This window comes from Scyliorhinus torazame, chromosome 5, assembly GCF_047496885.1.
Source record: "Scyliorhinus torazame isolate Kashiwa2021f chromosome 5, sScyTor2.1, whole genome shotgun sequence".
In the NCBI taxonomy this organism is placed as follows: Eukaryota; Metazoa; Chordata; class Chondrichthyes; order Carcharhiniformes; family Scyliorhinidae; genus Scyliorhinus; species Scyliorhinus torazame.
The window spans coordinates 121,668,000-121,682,902 of NC_092711.1; the positions used below are offsets into that span (position 1 = coordinate 121,668,000).

The 14,903-nt window shown below is 45.9% G+C and overlaps 3 non-coding genes across 3 annotated transcripts; all 3 read left to right on the forward strand.

The window, feature by feature from the left end:
* Positions 1-2,844: 2,844 nt before the first annotated feature.
* Positions 2,845-2,917, forward strand: trnar-acg (transfer RNA arginine (anticodon ACG)). Its single transcript has one exon. It is a non-coding gene; the product is annotated as a tRNA-Arg (tRNA).
* A 10,888-nt stretch (positions 2,918-13,805) lies between these two features.
* On the forward strand, positions 13,806-13,878 carry trnar-acg (transfer RNA arginine (anticodon ACG)). Its single transcript has one exon. It is a non-coding gene; the product is annotated as a tRNA-Arg (tRNA).
* Positions 13,879-14,785: 907 nt separating this feature from the next.
* trnav-aac (transfer RNA valine (anticodon AAC)) lies at positions 14,786-14,858 on the forward strand. Its single transcript has one exon. It is a non-coding gene; the product is annotated as a tRNA-Val (tRNA).
* The last annotated feature ends 45 nt before the right edge of the window (positions 14,859-14,903 follow it).

Consider the following 14,903-nt stretch of genomic DNA (forward strand, 5'->3'; position numbering starts at 1 on the left):
AACTGGAAATGGGGTCAGATTCAGACAAATGTGGATGGGGCGGGGTTGGCGTGCCCTATTGGGCCTCGATAGAGTGGTCAGCAATAGGTGGAAAATGACGAAAAAGTCTCGGACAGAAAGAAAAAGGGAATGTAAATGAGGCTAATCAAGGCTAACAAAGTTGCTGATAGTGGCGCCTCAAGAGATCAGAATGTGTTAATAGCAGAACAAAGTAAGCAGTGTGTCAGCGAACAATTGGCGACAGGGTTGCTCAAGTAGGATGGTATGGGCTGGGGGGAGGGGCGCAATGCTGAGGGTAAAACATACCAATGGAAGGAATGAAAATAACTTGATGGAAATAAACAGATGGTGGAGGGAGAAGAGAGATTACACAGTCTGATGCTGTTGAACTGAATAAAATGAAACATACAGAGGGCTGCCTGAATCAACTGGAATTAGTCAATAGAGGTAAGTGAATGTCATACCCCTAGACCAACGAGCCCCGGGAAAGTAACAGAAGCACGCTGTTATTGCCATCGAAAGTCGATCTAACATCTGCGGAAAACACTGGAACAACTCAGCGAGTCAGGCGGAATTTGTCGACAGGACAACAAAGCTTGTCTTTCACCATCACCTTTCATTAAAACCGGGACGGGTTAGAAATGTCGGACGTTTTAACCAAGTCAAATCCTGGTGGGAGCAAACAGAACAACAGGAAAGCGCTCTGACAGGGTGCAAGTCAGGAGAGATTAAATGAGAAAAGGCCTAGGGTTCCCTGGCCACAGAGTGAGGTGAGCATCGAATGAGAGAATAATTACACCACAGTATGAGGCCATTCCAGCCGCTGTGTCTGTGCCAGCTCTCAACAACTACCGCCCGGATACAAAGAAGAAGTGGAAACAAGATTCAAACCCAAATCTGCGATGGAAGGACACACAGAATGGGGGCAGCATTTACAGTGTGAGACTGTTGCACACACTATGAGTGTGAAAGCTGTATTGAGCCCAGTGGAAAGATGCGCTGCTGTTCCTCGAGTGTTTGTTGAGCTTCTTTGGAACATTTCAGGAGGGCGAGGTCCGGGAGGTCAGCGTTAAGATGCAGCTCTCCAGTCAGTTCAATTCTCCACTTTGGCTCTGTGGATTAGATGGGTCACGTCCCTGTGAAGTTAACGCAGATCATGTTAAGTTCGATCTAATTTCTACATCTCGTGGTTTTATATGTTGAAACACCTGTTTTTGAAAGAAACAGCAGTCGTCTTGTAATAAGTGGCCTAGCCTCTCAGCCTCACCATGCGAATCTGCAGCAACACAGTGAGGTTGCACATTGTACACGTCCGTTGATTGCCAGCTGTTTCTGTAGTGTAGTGGGTATCACATTCGCCTAACACGCGAAAAGTTCGAAACCGGGCAGAAACATCTCGTACTTCCAGTTTAGTCTGTTGCTGACTATTGCCGCAATCTCGTAACTGGTCTTCATCAACGAGGATTGGCAAAATGCATGCACCCGTATGGTTGTGGTTATTTTCGAAAGCCCTGCCTTCTCAATTTAACTTCCACTTCAAGCATAACTTATCTTCAGGTCTGTAAAGTTCGATTCCTGATTGTTTTATAAGTTGAGACATCGGTTTTAAAGAAACGGCTGTCTTCTTGTAATAAGTGACATGGCCTCTCAGACGAACCATGAGAATCTGCAGCAACACAGTGAGGTTGAACATTGCACAAGTGCATTGATTACTGCACCGCCAGCGGTTTCTGTCGTGTAGTGGTTAGCACATTCCCCTAACATGCGAAAGGTCCCCGAGGCCATACCGGGTAGAAACATCAAGTGCTTCTCATGTTGTGTGAGTAATGTTTGCACAAAGTACTTTTGTTCCCCCATCTCGTATGTTCGAGGATTATGAGGATTAGTCTCTCATGAGCCACTAAAATAAATTCCACATTAAGTCACAAGCACTGAACTTTCGACAGGCAATGAGAAGAAAATGACCTTCTTATTTTGGATATTCGGAGCTAGTTCATCCACAACAGAATTTCATGCATTTACAAATGCAGATAAACATACTTATTCACCATCTCAAACATGTCTAAATGAACGACAAACGCAACTTACTGCGGATGCTTCATTCTGAAACAAAAACAGAACATACTGGACAATCTCAGCAGGACTGACAGCCTCTGTGGAGCGAGATGGCAGCGGTCGTTCCGGGCCTGGGTGACTCTTTGTCAAAGCTGGAGAACTGGAAATGGGGTCAGATTCAGACTAATGTGGATGGGGCGGGGTTGGCGTGCCCTATTGGGCCTCGATAGAGTGGTCAGCAATAGGTGGAAAATGACGAAAATGTCTCGGACAGAAAGAAAAAGGGAATGTAAATGAGGCTAATCAAGGTGCTGATAGTGGCGCCTCAAGAGATCAGAATGTGTTAATCGCAGAAAGTAAGCAGCGTGTCAGCGAACAATTGGCGACAGGGATCAGATTGCTCAAGTAGGATGGTATGGGCTGGGGGAGGGGGGCAATGCTGAGGGTAAAACATATCAATGCAAGGAATTAAAATAAGATGATGGATACAGATGGTGGAGGGGGAAGAAGCAGATGGTGGAGGGGGAAGAGAGGTTACACAGTCTGATGTTGTTGAACTGAATAAAATGAAACATACAGAGAGCTGCCTGAATCTACTGGAATAAGTCAATAGAAGTAAGTGAATATCCACACATAGACAAGCTTTTAGAAAATGTCTTGATTGTCTCGGGAACGTATTGGTTCCCTGCTGTGTGAGCTCAGCTTCTCAAAGGAAACCCAATGTGAATGAATCCCGCCGAATGCGCCACAGAGGCTCAATAAGGAATAGCAAAATGCATGCACCCGGCTGGGCCAGTGGCGCAATGGATAACGCGTCTGACTACGAATCAGGAGATTCCAGGTTCGACTCCTGGCTGGCTCGGAATTCGAACTTTTGGCGTGCGCTTTAACTCACTGGGTGGGACAGCTGATTCTTGATGCAGAGCAAAGTGAGCAGAACGTCTTCAATTCTCGTATCGAAAGTTGATCCGACATCTGCGGAAGATACTGGAACAACTCAGCGAGTCAGGCGGGATTTGTCGACAGGACAACACAGCTCGTCTTTCACCATCACTTTTCATTAAAACCGGGACGGGTTAGAAATGTCGGACGTTTTAACCAAGTCAAATCCCGGTGGGAGCAAACAGAATAACAGGAAAGCGCTCTGACAGGGTGCAAGTCAGGAGAGATGAAATGAGAAAAGGCCTAGGGTTCCCTGGCCACAGAGTGAGGTGAGCATCGAATGAGAGAATAATTACACCACAGTATGAGGCCATTCCAGCCGCTGTGTCTGTGCCAGCTCTCAGCAACTACCGCCCGGATACAAAGACGAAGTGGAAACAAGATTCAAACCCAAATCTGCGATGGTAGTACACACAGAATGGGGGCAGCATTTACAGTGTGAGACGGTTGCACACACTATGAGTGTGAAAGCTGTATTGAGCCCAGTGGAAAGATGCGCTGCTGTTCCTCGAGTGTTTGTTGAGCTTCTTTGGAACATTTCAGGAGGCCGAGGTCCGGAAGGTCAGCGTTAAGATGCAGCTCTCCAGTCAGTTCAATTCTCCACTTTGGCTCTGTGGATTAGATGGGTCACGTCCCTGTGAAGTTAACGCAGATCATGTTAAGTTCGATCTAATTTCTACATCTCGTGGTTTTATATGTTGAAACATCTGTTTTTGAAAGAAACAGCAGTCGTCTTGTAATAAGTGGCCTAGCCTCTCAGCCTCACCATGCGAATCTGCAGCAACACAGTGAGGTTGCACATTGTACACGTCCGTTGATTGCCAGCTGTTTCTGTAGTGTAGTGGTTAGCACATTCCCCTAACATGCGAAAGGTCCCCGGGGCCATACCGGGTAGAAACATCAAGTGCTTCTCATGTTGTGTGAGGAATGTTTGCACAAAGTACTTGTGTTCCCCATCTCGTATGTTCTAGGATTATGAGGATTAGTCTCTCATTAGCCACTAAAATAAATTCCACATTAAGTCACAAGCACTGAATTTTCGACAGGCAATGAGAAGAAAAGGACCTTCTTATTTTGGATATGCGGAGCTAGTTCATCCACAACAGAATTTCATGCATTTACTAATGCAGATAAACCTACTTATTCACCATGTCAAACATGTCTAAATGAACGACAAATGCAACTTACTGCGGATGCTTCATTCTGAAACAAAAACAGAACATACTGGACAATCTCAGCAGGACTGACGGCCTCTGTGGAGCGAGATGGCAGCGGTCGTTCCGGGCCTGGGTGACTCTTTGTCAAAGCTGGAGAACTGGAAATGGGGTCAGATTCAGACAAATGTGGACGGGGCGGGGTTGGCGTGCCCTATTGGGCCTCGATAGCGTGGTCAGCAATAGGTGGAAAATGACGAAAAGGTCTCGGACAGAAAGAAAAAGGGAATGTAAATGAGGCTAATCAAGGCTAACAAAGTTGCTGATAGTGGCGCCTCAAGAGATCAGAATGTGTTAATAGCAGAACAAAGTAAGCAGTGTGTCAGCGAACAATTGGCGACAGGGTTGCTCAAGTAGGATGGTATGTGCTGGGGGGAGGGGCGCAATGCTGAGGGTAAAACATACCAATGGAAGGAATGAAAATAACTTGATGGAAATAAACAGATGGTGGAGGGAGAAGAGAGATTACACAGTCTGATGCTGTTGAACTGAATAAAATGAAACATACAGAGGGCTGCCTGAATCAACTGGAATTAGTCAATAGAGGTAAGTGAATGTCATACCCCTAGACCAACGAGCCCCGGGAAAGTAACAGAAGCACGCTGTTATTGCCATCGAAAGTCGATCTAACATCTGCGGAAAACACTGGGACAACTCAGCGAGTCAGGCGGAATTTGTCGACAGGACAACAAAGCTTGTCTTTCACCATCACCTTTCATTAAAACCGGGACGGGTTAGAAATGTCGGACGTTTTAACCAAGTCAAATCCTGGTGGGAGCAAACAGAACAACAGGAAAGCGCTCTGACAGGGTGCAAGTCAGGAGAGATTAAATGAGAAAAGGCCTAGGGTTCCCTGGCCACAGAGTAAGGTGAGCATCGAATGAGAGAATAATTACACCACAGTATGAGGCCATTCCAGCCGCTGTGTCTGTGCCAGCTCTCAACAACTACCGCCCGGATACAAAGAAGAAGTGGAAACAAGATTCAAACCCAAATCTGCGATGGAAGGACACACAGAATGGGGGCAGCATTTACAGTGTGAGACTGTTGCACACACTATGAGTGTGAAAGCTGTATTGAGCCCAGTGGAAAGATGCGCTGCTGTTCCTCGAGTGTTTGTTGAGCTTCTTTGGAACATTTCAGGAGGGCGAGGTCCGGGAGGTCAGCGTTAAGATGCAGCTCTCCAGTCAGTTCAATTCTCCACTTTGGCTCTGTGGATTAGATGGGTCACGTCCCTGTGAAGTTAACGCAGATCATGTTAAGTTCGATCTAATTTCTACATCTCGTGGTTTTATATGTTGAAACATCTGTTTTTGAAAGAAACAGCAGTCGTCTTGTAATAAGTGGCCTAGCCTCTCAGCCTCACCATGCGAATCTGCAGCAACACAGTGAGGTTGCACATTGTACACGTCCGTTGATTGCCAGCTGTTTCTGTAGTGTAGTGGGTATCACATTCGCCTAACACGCGAAAAGTTCGAAACCGGGCAGAAACATCTCGTACTTCCAGTTTAGTCTGTTGCTGACTATTGCCGCAATCTCGTAACTGGTCTTCATCAACGAGGAATAGCAAAATGCATGCACCCGTCTGGTTGTGGTTATTTACGAAAGCCCTGCATTCTCAATTTAACTTCCACTTCAAGCAAAACATAACTTATCTTCAGGTCTGTAAAGTTCGATTCCTGATTGTTTTATAAGTTGAGACATCGGTTTTAAAGAAACGGCTGTCTTCTTGTAATAAGTGACATGGCCTCTCAGACGAACCATGAGAATCTGCAGCAACACAGTGAGGTTGAACATTGCACAAGTCCATTGATTACTGCACCGCCAGCGGTTTCTGTAGTGTAGTGGTTAGCACATTCCCCTAACATGCGAAAGGTCCCCGGGGCCATACCGGGTAGAAACATCAAGTGCTTCTCATGTTGTGTGAGGAATGTTTGCACAAAGTACTTGTGTTCCCCATCTCGTATGTTCTAGGATTATGAGGATTAGTCTCTCATTAGCCACTAAAATAAATTCCACATTAAGTCACAAGCACTGAATTTTCGACAGGCAATGAGAAGAAAAGGACCTTCTTATTTTGGATATGCGGAGCTAGTTCATCCACAACAGAATTTCATGCATTTACTAATGCAGATAAACCTACTTATTCACCATGTCAAACATGTCTAAATGAACGACAAATGCAACTTACTGCGGATGCTTCATTCTGAAACAAAAACAGAACATACTGGACAATCTCAGCAGGACTGACGGCCTCTGTGGAGCGAGATGGCAGCGGTCGTTCCGGGCCTGGGTGACTCTTTGTCAAAGCTGGAGAACTGGAAATGGGGTCAGATTCAGACAAATGTGGACGGGGCGGGGTTGGCGTGCCCTATTGGGCCTCGATAGCGTGGTCAGCAATAGGTGGAAAATGACGAAAAGGTCTCGGACAGAAAGAAAAAGGGAATGTAAATGAGGCTAATCAAGGCTAACAAAGTTGCTGATAGTGGCGCCTCAAGAGATCAGAATGTGTTAATAGCAGAACAAAGTAAGCAGTGTGTCAGCGAACAATTGGCGACAGGGTTGCTCAAGTAGGATGGTATGTGCTGGGGGGAGGGGCGCAATGCTGAGGGTAAAACATACCAATGGAAGGAATGAAAATAACTTGATGGAAATAAACAGATGGTGGAGGGAGAAGAGAGATTACACAGTCTGATGCTGTTGAACTGAATAAAATGAAACATACAGAGGGCTGCCTGAATCAACTGGAATTAGTCAATAGAGGTAAGTGAATGTCATACCCCTAGACCAACGAGCCCCGGGAAAGTAACAGAAGCACGCTGTTATTGCCATCGAAAGTCGATCTAACATCTGCGGAAAACACTGGGACAACTCAGCGAGTCAGGCGGAATTTGTCGACAGGACAACAAAGCTTGTCTTTCACCATCACCTTTCATTAAAACCGGGACGGGTTAGAAATGTCGGACGTTTTAACCAAGTCAAATCCTGGTGGGAGCAAACAGAACAACAGGAAAGCGCTCTGACAGGGTGCAAGTCAGGAGAGATTAAATGAGAAAAGGCCTAGGGTTCCCTGGCCACAGAGTAAGGTGAGCATCGAATGAGAGAATAATTACACCACAGTATGAGGCCATTCCAGCCGCTGTGTCTGTGCCAGCTCTCAACAACTACCGCCCGGATACAAAGAAGAAGTGGAAACAAGATTCAAACCCAAATCTGCGATGGAAGGACACACAGAATGGGGGCAGCATTTACAGTGTGAGACTGTTGCACACACTATGAGTGTGAAAGCTGTATTGAGCCCAGTGGAAAGATGCGCTGCTGTTCCTCGAGTGTTTGTTGAGCTTCTTTGGAACATTTCAGGAGGGCGAGGTCCGGGAGGTCAGCGTTAAGATGCAGCTCTCCAGTCAGTTCAATTCTCCACTTTGGCTCTGTGGATTAGATGGGTCACGTCCCTGTGAAGTTAACGCAGATCATGTTAAGTTCGATCTAATTTCTACATCTCGTGGTTTTATATGTTGAAACATCTGTTTTTGAAAGAAACAGCAGTCGTCTTGTAATAAGTGGCCTAGCCTCTCAGCCTCACCATGCGAATCTGCAGCAACACAGTGAGGTTGCACATTGTACACGTCCGTTGATTGCCAGCTGTTTCTGTAGTGTAGTGGGTATCACATTCGCCTAACACGCGAAAAGTTCGAAACCGGGCAGAAACATCTCGTACTTCCAGTTTAGTCTGTTGCTGACTATTGCCGCAATCTCGTAACTGGTCTTCATCAACGAGGAATAGCAAAATGCATGCACCCGTCTGGTTGTGGTTATTTACGAAAGCCCTGCATTCTCAATTTAACTTCCACTTCAAGCAAAACATAACTTATCTTCAGGTCTGTAAAGTTCGATTCCTGATTGTTTTATAAGTTGAGACATCGGTTTTAAAGAAACGGCTGTCTTCTTGTAATAAGTGACATGGCCTCTCAGACGAACCATGAGAATCTGCAGCAACACAGTGAGGTTGAACATTGCACAAGTCCATTGATTACTGCACCGCCAGCGGTTTCTGTAGTGTAGTGGTTAGCACATTCCCCTAACATGCGAAAGGTCCCCGGGGCCATACCGGGTAGAAACATCAAGTGCTTCTCATGTTGTGTGAGGAATGTTTGCACAAAGTACTTGTGTTCCCCATCTCGTATGTTCTAGGATTATGAGGATTAGTCTCTCATGAGCCACTAAAATAAATTCCACATTAAGTCACAAGCACTGAATTTTCGACAGGCAATGAGAAGAAAAGGACCTTCTTATTTTGGATATGCGGAGCTAGTTCATCCACAACAGAATTTCATGCATTTACTAATGCAGATAAACCTACTTATTCACCATGTCAAACATGTCTAAATGAACGACAAATGCAACTTACTGCGGATGCTTCATTCTGAAACAAAAACAGAACATACTGGACAATCTCAGCAGGACTGACGGCCTCTGTGGAGCGAGATGGCAGCGGTCGTTCCGGGCCTGGGTGACTCTTTGTCAAAGCTGGAGAACTGGAAATGGGGTCAGATTCAGACAAATGTGGACGGGGCGGGGTTGGCGTGCCCTATTGGGCCTCGATAGCGTGGTCAGCAATAGGTGGAAAATGACGAAAAGGTCTCGGACAGAAAGAAAAAGGGAATGTAAATGAGGCTAATCAAGGCTAACAAAGTTGCTGATAGTGGCGCCTCAAGAGATCAGAATGTGTTAATAGCAGAACAAAGTAAGCAGTGTGTCAGCGAACAATTGGCGACAGGGTTGCTCAAGTAGGATGGTATGGGCTGGGGGGAGGGGCGCAATGCTGAGGGTAAAACATACCAATGGAAGGAATGAAAATAACTTGATGGAAATAAACAGATGGTGGAGGGAGAAGAGAGATTACACAGTCTGATGCTGTTGAACTGAATAAAATGAAACATACAGAGGGCTGCCTGAATCAACTGGAATTAGTCAATAGAGGTAAGTGAATGTCATACCCCTAGACCAACGAGCCCCGGGAAAGTAACAGAAGCACGCTGTTATTGCCATCGAAAGTCGATCTAACATCTGCGGAAAACACTGGGACAACTCAGCGAGTCAGGCGGAATTTGTCGACAGGACAACAAAGCTTGTCTTTCACCATCACCTTTCATTAAAACCGGGACGGGTTAGAAATGTCGGACGTTTTAACCAAGTCAAATCCTGGTGGGAGCAAACAGAACAACAGGAAAGCGCTCTGACAGGGTGCAAGTCAGGAGAGATTAAATGAGAAAAGGCCTAGGGTTCCCTGGCCACAGAGTAAGGTGAGCATCGAATGAGAGAATAATTACACCACAGTATGAGGCCATTCCAGCCGCTGTGTCTGTGCCAGCTCTCAACAACTACCGCCCGGATACAAAGAAGAAGTGGAAACAAGATTCAAACCCAAATCTGCGATGGAAGGACACACAGAATGGGGGCAGCATTTACAGTGTGAGACTGTTGCACACACTATGAGTGTGAAAGCTGTATTGAGCCCAGTGGAAAGATGCGCTGCTGTTCCTCGAGTGTTTGTTGAGCTTCTTTGGAACATTTCAGGAGGGCGAGGTCCGGGAGGTCAGCGTTAAGATGCAGCTCTCCAGTCAGTTCAATTCTCCACTTTGGCTCTGTGGATTAGGTGGGTCACGTCCCTGTGAAGTTAACGCAGATCATGTTAAGTTCGATCTAATTTCTACATCTCGTGGTTTTATATGTTGAAACATCTGTTTTTGAAAGAAACAGCAGTCGTCTTGTAATAAGTGGCCTAGCCTCTCAGCCTCACCATGCGAATCTGCAGCAACACAGTGAGGTTGCACATTGTACACGTCCGTTGATTGCCAGCTGTTTCTGTAGTGTAGTGGGTATCACATTCGCCTAACACGCGAAAAGTTCGAAACCGGGCAGAAACATCTCGTACTTCCAGTTTAGTCTGTTGCTGACTATTGCCGCAATCTCGTAACTGGTCTTCATCAACGAGGAATAGCAAAATGCATGCACCCGTCTGGTTGTGGTTATTTACGAAAGCCCTGCATTCTCAATTTAACTTCCACTTCAAGCAAAACATAACTTATCTTCAGGTCTGTAAAGTTCGATTCCTGATTGTTTTATAAGTTGAGACATCGGTTTTAAAGAAACGGCTGTCTTCTTGTAATAAGTGACATGGCCTCTCAGACGAACCATGAGAATCTGCAGCAACACAGTGAGGTTGAACATTGCACAAGTCCATTGATTACTGCACCGCCAGCGGTTTCTGTAGTGTAGTGGTTAGCACATTCCCCTAACATGCGAAAGGTCCCCGGGGCCATACCGGGTAGAAACATCAAGTGCTTCTCATGTTGTGTGAGGAATGTTTGCACAAAGTACTTGTGTTCCCCATCTCGTATGTTCTAGGATTATGAGGATTAGTCTCTCATGAGCCACTAAAATAAATTCCACATTAAGTCACAAGCACTGAACTTTCGACAGGCAATGAGAAGAAAAGGACCTTCTTATTTTGGATATGCGGAGCTAGTTCATCCACAACAGAATTTCATGCATTTACTAATGCAGATAAACCTACTTATTCACCATGTCAAACATGTCTAAATGAACGACAAATGCAACTTACTGCGGATGCTTCATTCTGAAACAAAAACAGAACATACTGGACAATCTCAGCAGGACTGACGGCCTCTGTGGAGCGAGATGGCAGCGGTCGTTCCGGGCCTGGGTGACTCTTTGTCAAAGCTGGAGAACTGGAAATGGGGTCAGATTCAGACAAATGTGGATGGGGCGGGGTTGGCGTGCCCTATTGGGCCTCGATAGAGTGGTCAGCAATAGGTGGAAAATGACGAAAAGGTCTCGGACAGAAAGAAAAAGGGAATGTAAATGAGGCTAATCAAGGCTAACAAAGTTGCTGATAGTGGCGCCTCAAGAGATCAGAATGTGTTAATAGCAGAACAAAGTAAGCAGTGTGTCAGCGAACAATTGGCGACAGGGTTGCTCAAGTAGGATGGTATGGGCTGGGGGGAGGGGCGCAATGCTGAGGGTAAAACATACCAATGGAAGGAATGAAAATAACTTGATGGAAATAAACAGATGGTGGAGGGAGAAGAGAGATTACACAGTCTGATGCTGTTGAACTGAATAAAATGAAACATACAGAGGGCTGCCTGAATCAACTGGAATTAGTCAATAGAGGTAAGTGAATGTCATACCCCTAGACCAACGAGCCCCGGGAAAGTAACAGAAGCACGCTGTTATTGCCATCGAAAGTCGATCTAACATCTGCGGAAAACACTGGAACAACTCAGCGAGTCAGGCGGAATTTGTCGACAGGACAACAAAGCTTGTCTTTCACCATCACCTTTCATTAAAACCGGGACGGGTTAGAAATGTCGGACGTTTTAACCAAGTCAAATCCTGGTGGGAGCAAACAGAACAACAGGAAAGCGCTCTGACAGGGTGCAAGTCAGGAGAGATTAAATGAGAAAAGGCCTAGGGTTCCCTGGCCACAGAGTGAGGTGAGCATCGAATGAGAGAATAATTACACCACAGTATGAGGCCATTCCAGCCGCTGTGTCTGTGCCAGCTCTCAACAACTACCGCCCGGATACAAAGAAGAAGTGGAAACAAGATTCAAACCCAAATCTGCGATGGAAGGACACACAGAATGGGGGCAGCATTTACAGTGTGAGACTGTTGCACACACTATGAGTGTGAAAGCTGTATTGAGCCCAGTGGAAAGATGCGCTGCTGTTCCTCGAGTGTTTGTTGAGCTTCTTTGGAACATTTCAGGAGGGCGAGGTCCGGGAGGTCAGCGTTAAGATGCAGCTCTCCAGTCAGTTCAATTCTCCACTTTGGCTCTGTGGATTAGATGGGTCACGTCCCTGTGAAGTTAACGCAGATCTTGTTAAGTTCGATCTAATTTCTACATCTCGTGGTTTTATATGTTGAAACATCTGTTTTTGAAAGAAACAGCAGTCGTCTTGTAATAAGTGGCCTAGCCTCTCAGCCTCACCATGCGAATCTGCAGCAACACAGTGAGGTTGCACATTGTACACGTCCGTTGATTGCCAGCTGTTTCTGTAGTGTAGTGGGTATCACATTCGCCTAACACGCGAAAAGTTCGAAACCGGGCAGAAACATCTCGTACTTCCAGTTTAGTCTGTTGCTGACTATTGCCGCAATCTCGTAACTGGTCTTCATCAACGAGGAATAGCAAAATGCATGCACCCGTATGGTTGTGGTTATTTTCGAAAGCCCTGCCTTCTCAATTTAACTTCCACTTCAAGCATAACTTATCTTCAGGTCTGTAAAGTTCGATTCCTGATTGTTTTATAAGTTGAGACATCGGTTTTAAAGAAACGGCTGTCTTCTTGTAATAAGTGACATGGCCTCTCAGACGAACCATGAGAATCTGCAGCAACACAGTGAGGTTGAACATTGCACAAGTGCATTGTTTACTGCACCGCCAGCGGTTTCTGTCGTGTAGTGGTTAGCACATTCCCCTAACATGCGAAAGGTCCCCGAGGCCATACCGGGTAGAAACATCAAGTGCTTCTCATGTTGTGTGAGTAATGTTTGCACAAAGTACTTTTGTTCCCCCATCTCGTATGTTCGAGGATTATGAGGATTAGTCTCTCATGAGCCACTAAAATAAATTCCACATTAAGTCACAAGCACTGAACTTTCGACAGGCAATGAGAAGAAAATGACCTTCTTATTTTGGATATTCGGAGCTAGTTCATCCACAACAGAATTTCATGCATTTACAAATGCAGATAAACATACTTATTCACCATCTCAAACATGTCTAAATGAACGACAAACGCAACTTACTGCGGATGCTTCATTCTGAAACAAAAACAGAACATACTGGACAATCTCAGCAGGACTGACAGCCTCTGTGGAGCGAGATGGCAGCGGTCGTTCCGGGCCTGGGTGACTCTTTGTCAAAGCTGGAGAACTGGAAATGGGGTCAGATTCAGACTAATGTGGATGGGGCGGGGTTGGCGTGCCCTATTGGGCCTCGATAGAGTGGTCAGCAATAGGTGGAAAATGACGAAAATGTCTCGGACAGAAAGAAAAAGGGAATGTAAATGAGGCTAATCAAGGTGCTGATAGTGGCGCCTCAAGAGATCAGAATGTGTTAATCGCAGAAAGTAAGCAGTGTGTCAGCGAACAATTGGCGACAGGGATCAGATTGCTCAAGTAGGATGGTATGGGCTGGGGGAGGGGGGCAATGCTGAGGGTAAAACATATCAATGCAAGGAATTAAAATAAGATGATGGATACAGATGGTGGAGGGGGAAGAAGCAGATGGTGGAGGGGGAAGAGAGGTTACACAGTCTGATGTTGTTGAACTGAATAAAATGAAACATACAGAGAGCTGCCTGAATCTACTGGAATAAGTCAATAGAAGTAAGTGAATATCCACACATAGACAAGCTTTTAGAAAATGTCTTGATTGTCTCGGGAACGTATTGGTTCCCTGCTGTGTGAGCTCAGCTTCTCAAAGGAAACCCAATGTGAATGAATCCCGCCGAATGCGCCACAGAGGCTCAATAAGGAATAGCAAAATGCATGCACCCGGCTGGGCCAGTGGCGCAATGGATAACGCGTCTGACTACGAATCAGGAGATTCCAGGTTCGACTCCTGGCTGGCTCGGAATTCGAACTTTTGGCGTGCGCTTTAACTTACTGTGTGGGACAGCTGATTCTTGCTGCAGAGCAAAGTGAGCAGAACGTCTTCAATTCTCGTATCGAAAGTTGATCCGACATCTGCGGAAGATACTGGAACAACTCAGCGAGTCAGGCGGGATTTGTCGACAGGACAACACAGCTCGTCTTTCACCATCACTTTTCATTAAAACCGGGACGGGTTAGAAATGTCGGACGTTTTAACCAAGTCAAATCCCGGTGGGAGCAAACAGAATAACAGGAAAGCGCTCTGACAGGGTGCAAGTCAGGAGAGATGAAATGAGAAAAGGCCTAGGGTTCCCTGGCCACAGAGTGAGGTGAGCATCGAATGAGAGAATAATTACACCGCAGTATGAGGCCATTCCAGCCGCTGTGTCTGTGCCAGCTCTCAGCAACTACCGCCCGGATACAAAGACGAAGTGGAAACAAGATTCAAACCCAAATCTGCGATGGTACTACACACAGAATGGGGGCAGCATTTACAGTGTGAGACGGTTGCACACACTATGAGTGTGAAAGCTGTATTGAGCCCAGTGGAAAGATGCGCTGCTGTTCCTCGAGTGTTTGTTGAGCTTCTTTGGAACATTTCAGGAGGGCGAGGTCCGGAAGGTCAGCGTTAAGATGCAGCTCTCCAGTCAGTTCAATTCTCCACTTTGGCTCTGTGGATTAGATGGGTCACGTCCCTGTGAAGTTAACGCAGATCATGTTAAGTTCGATCTAATTTCTACATCTCGTGGTTTTATATGTTGAAACATCTGTTTTTGAAAGAAACAGCAGTCGTCTTGTAATAAGTGGCCTAGCCTCTCAGCCTCACCATGCGAATCTGCAGCAACACAGTGAGGTTGCACATTGTACACGTCCGTTGATTGCCAGCTGTTTTTGTAGTGTAGTGGTTATCACATTCGCCTAACGCGCGAAAAGTCCCCGGTTCGAAACCGGTCAGAAACATTTCGTATTTCCAGTTTAGTCTGTTGCTGACTATTGCCGCAATCT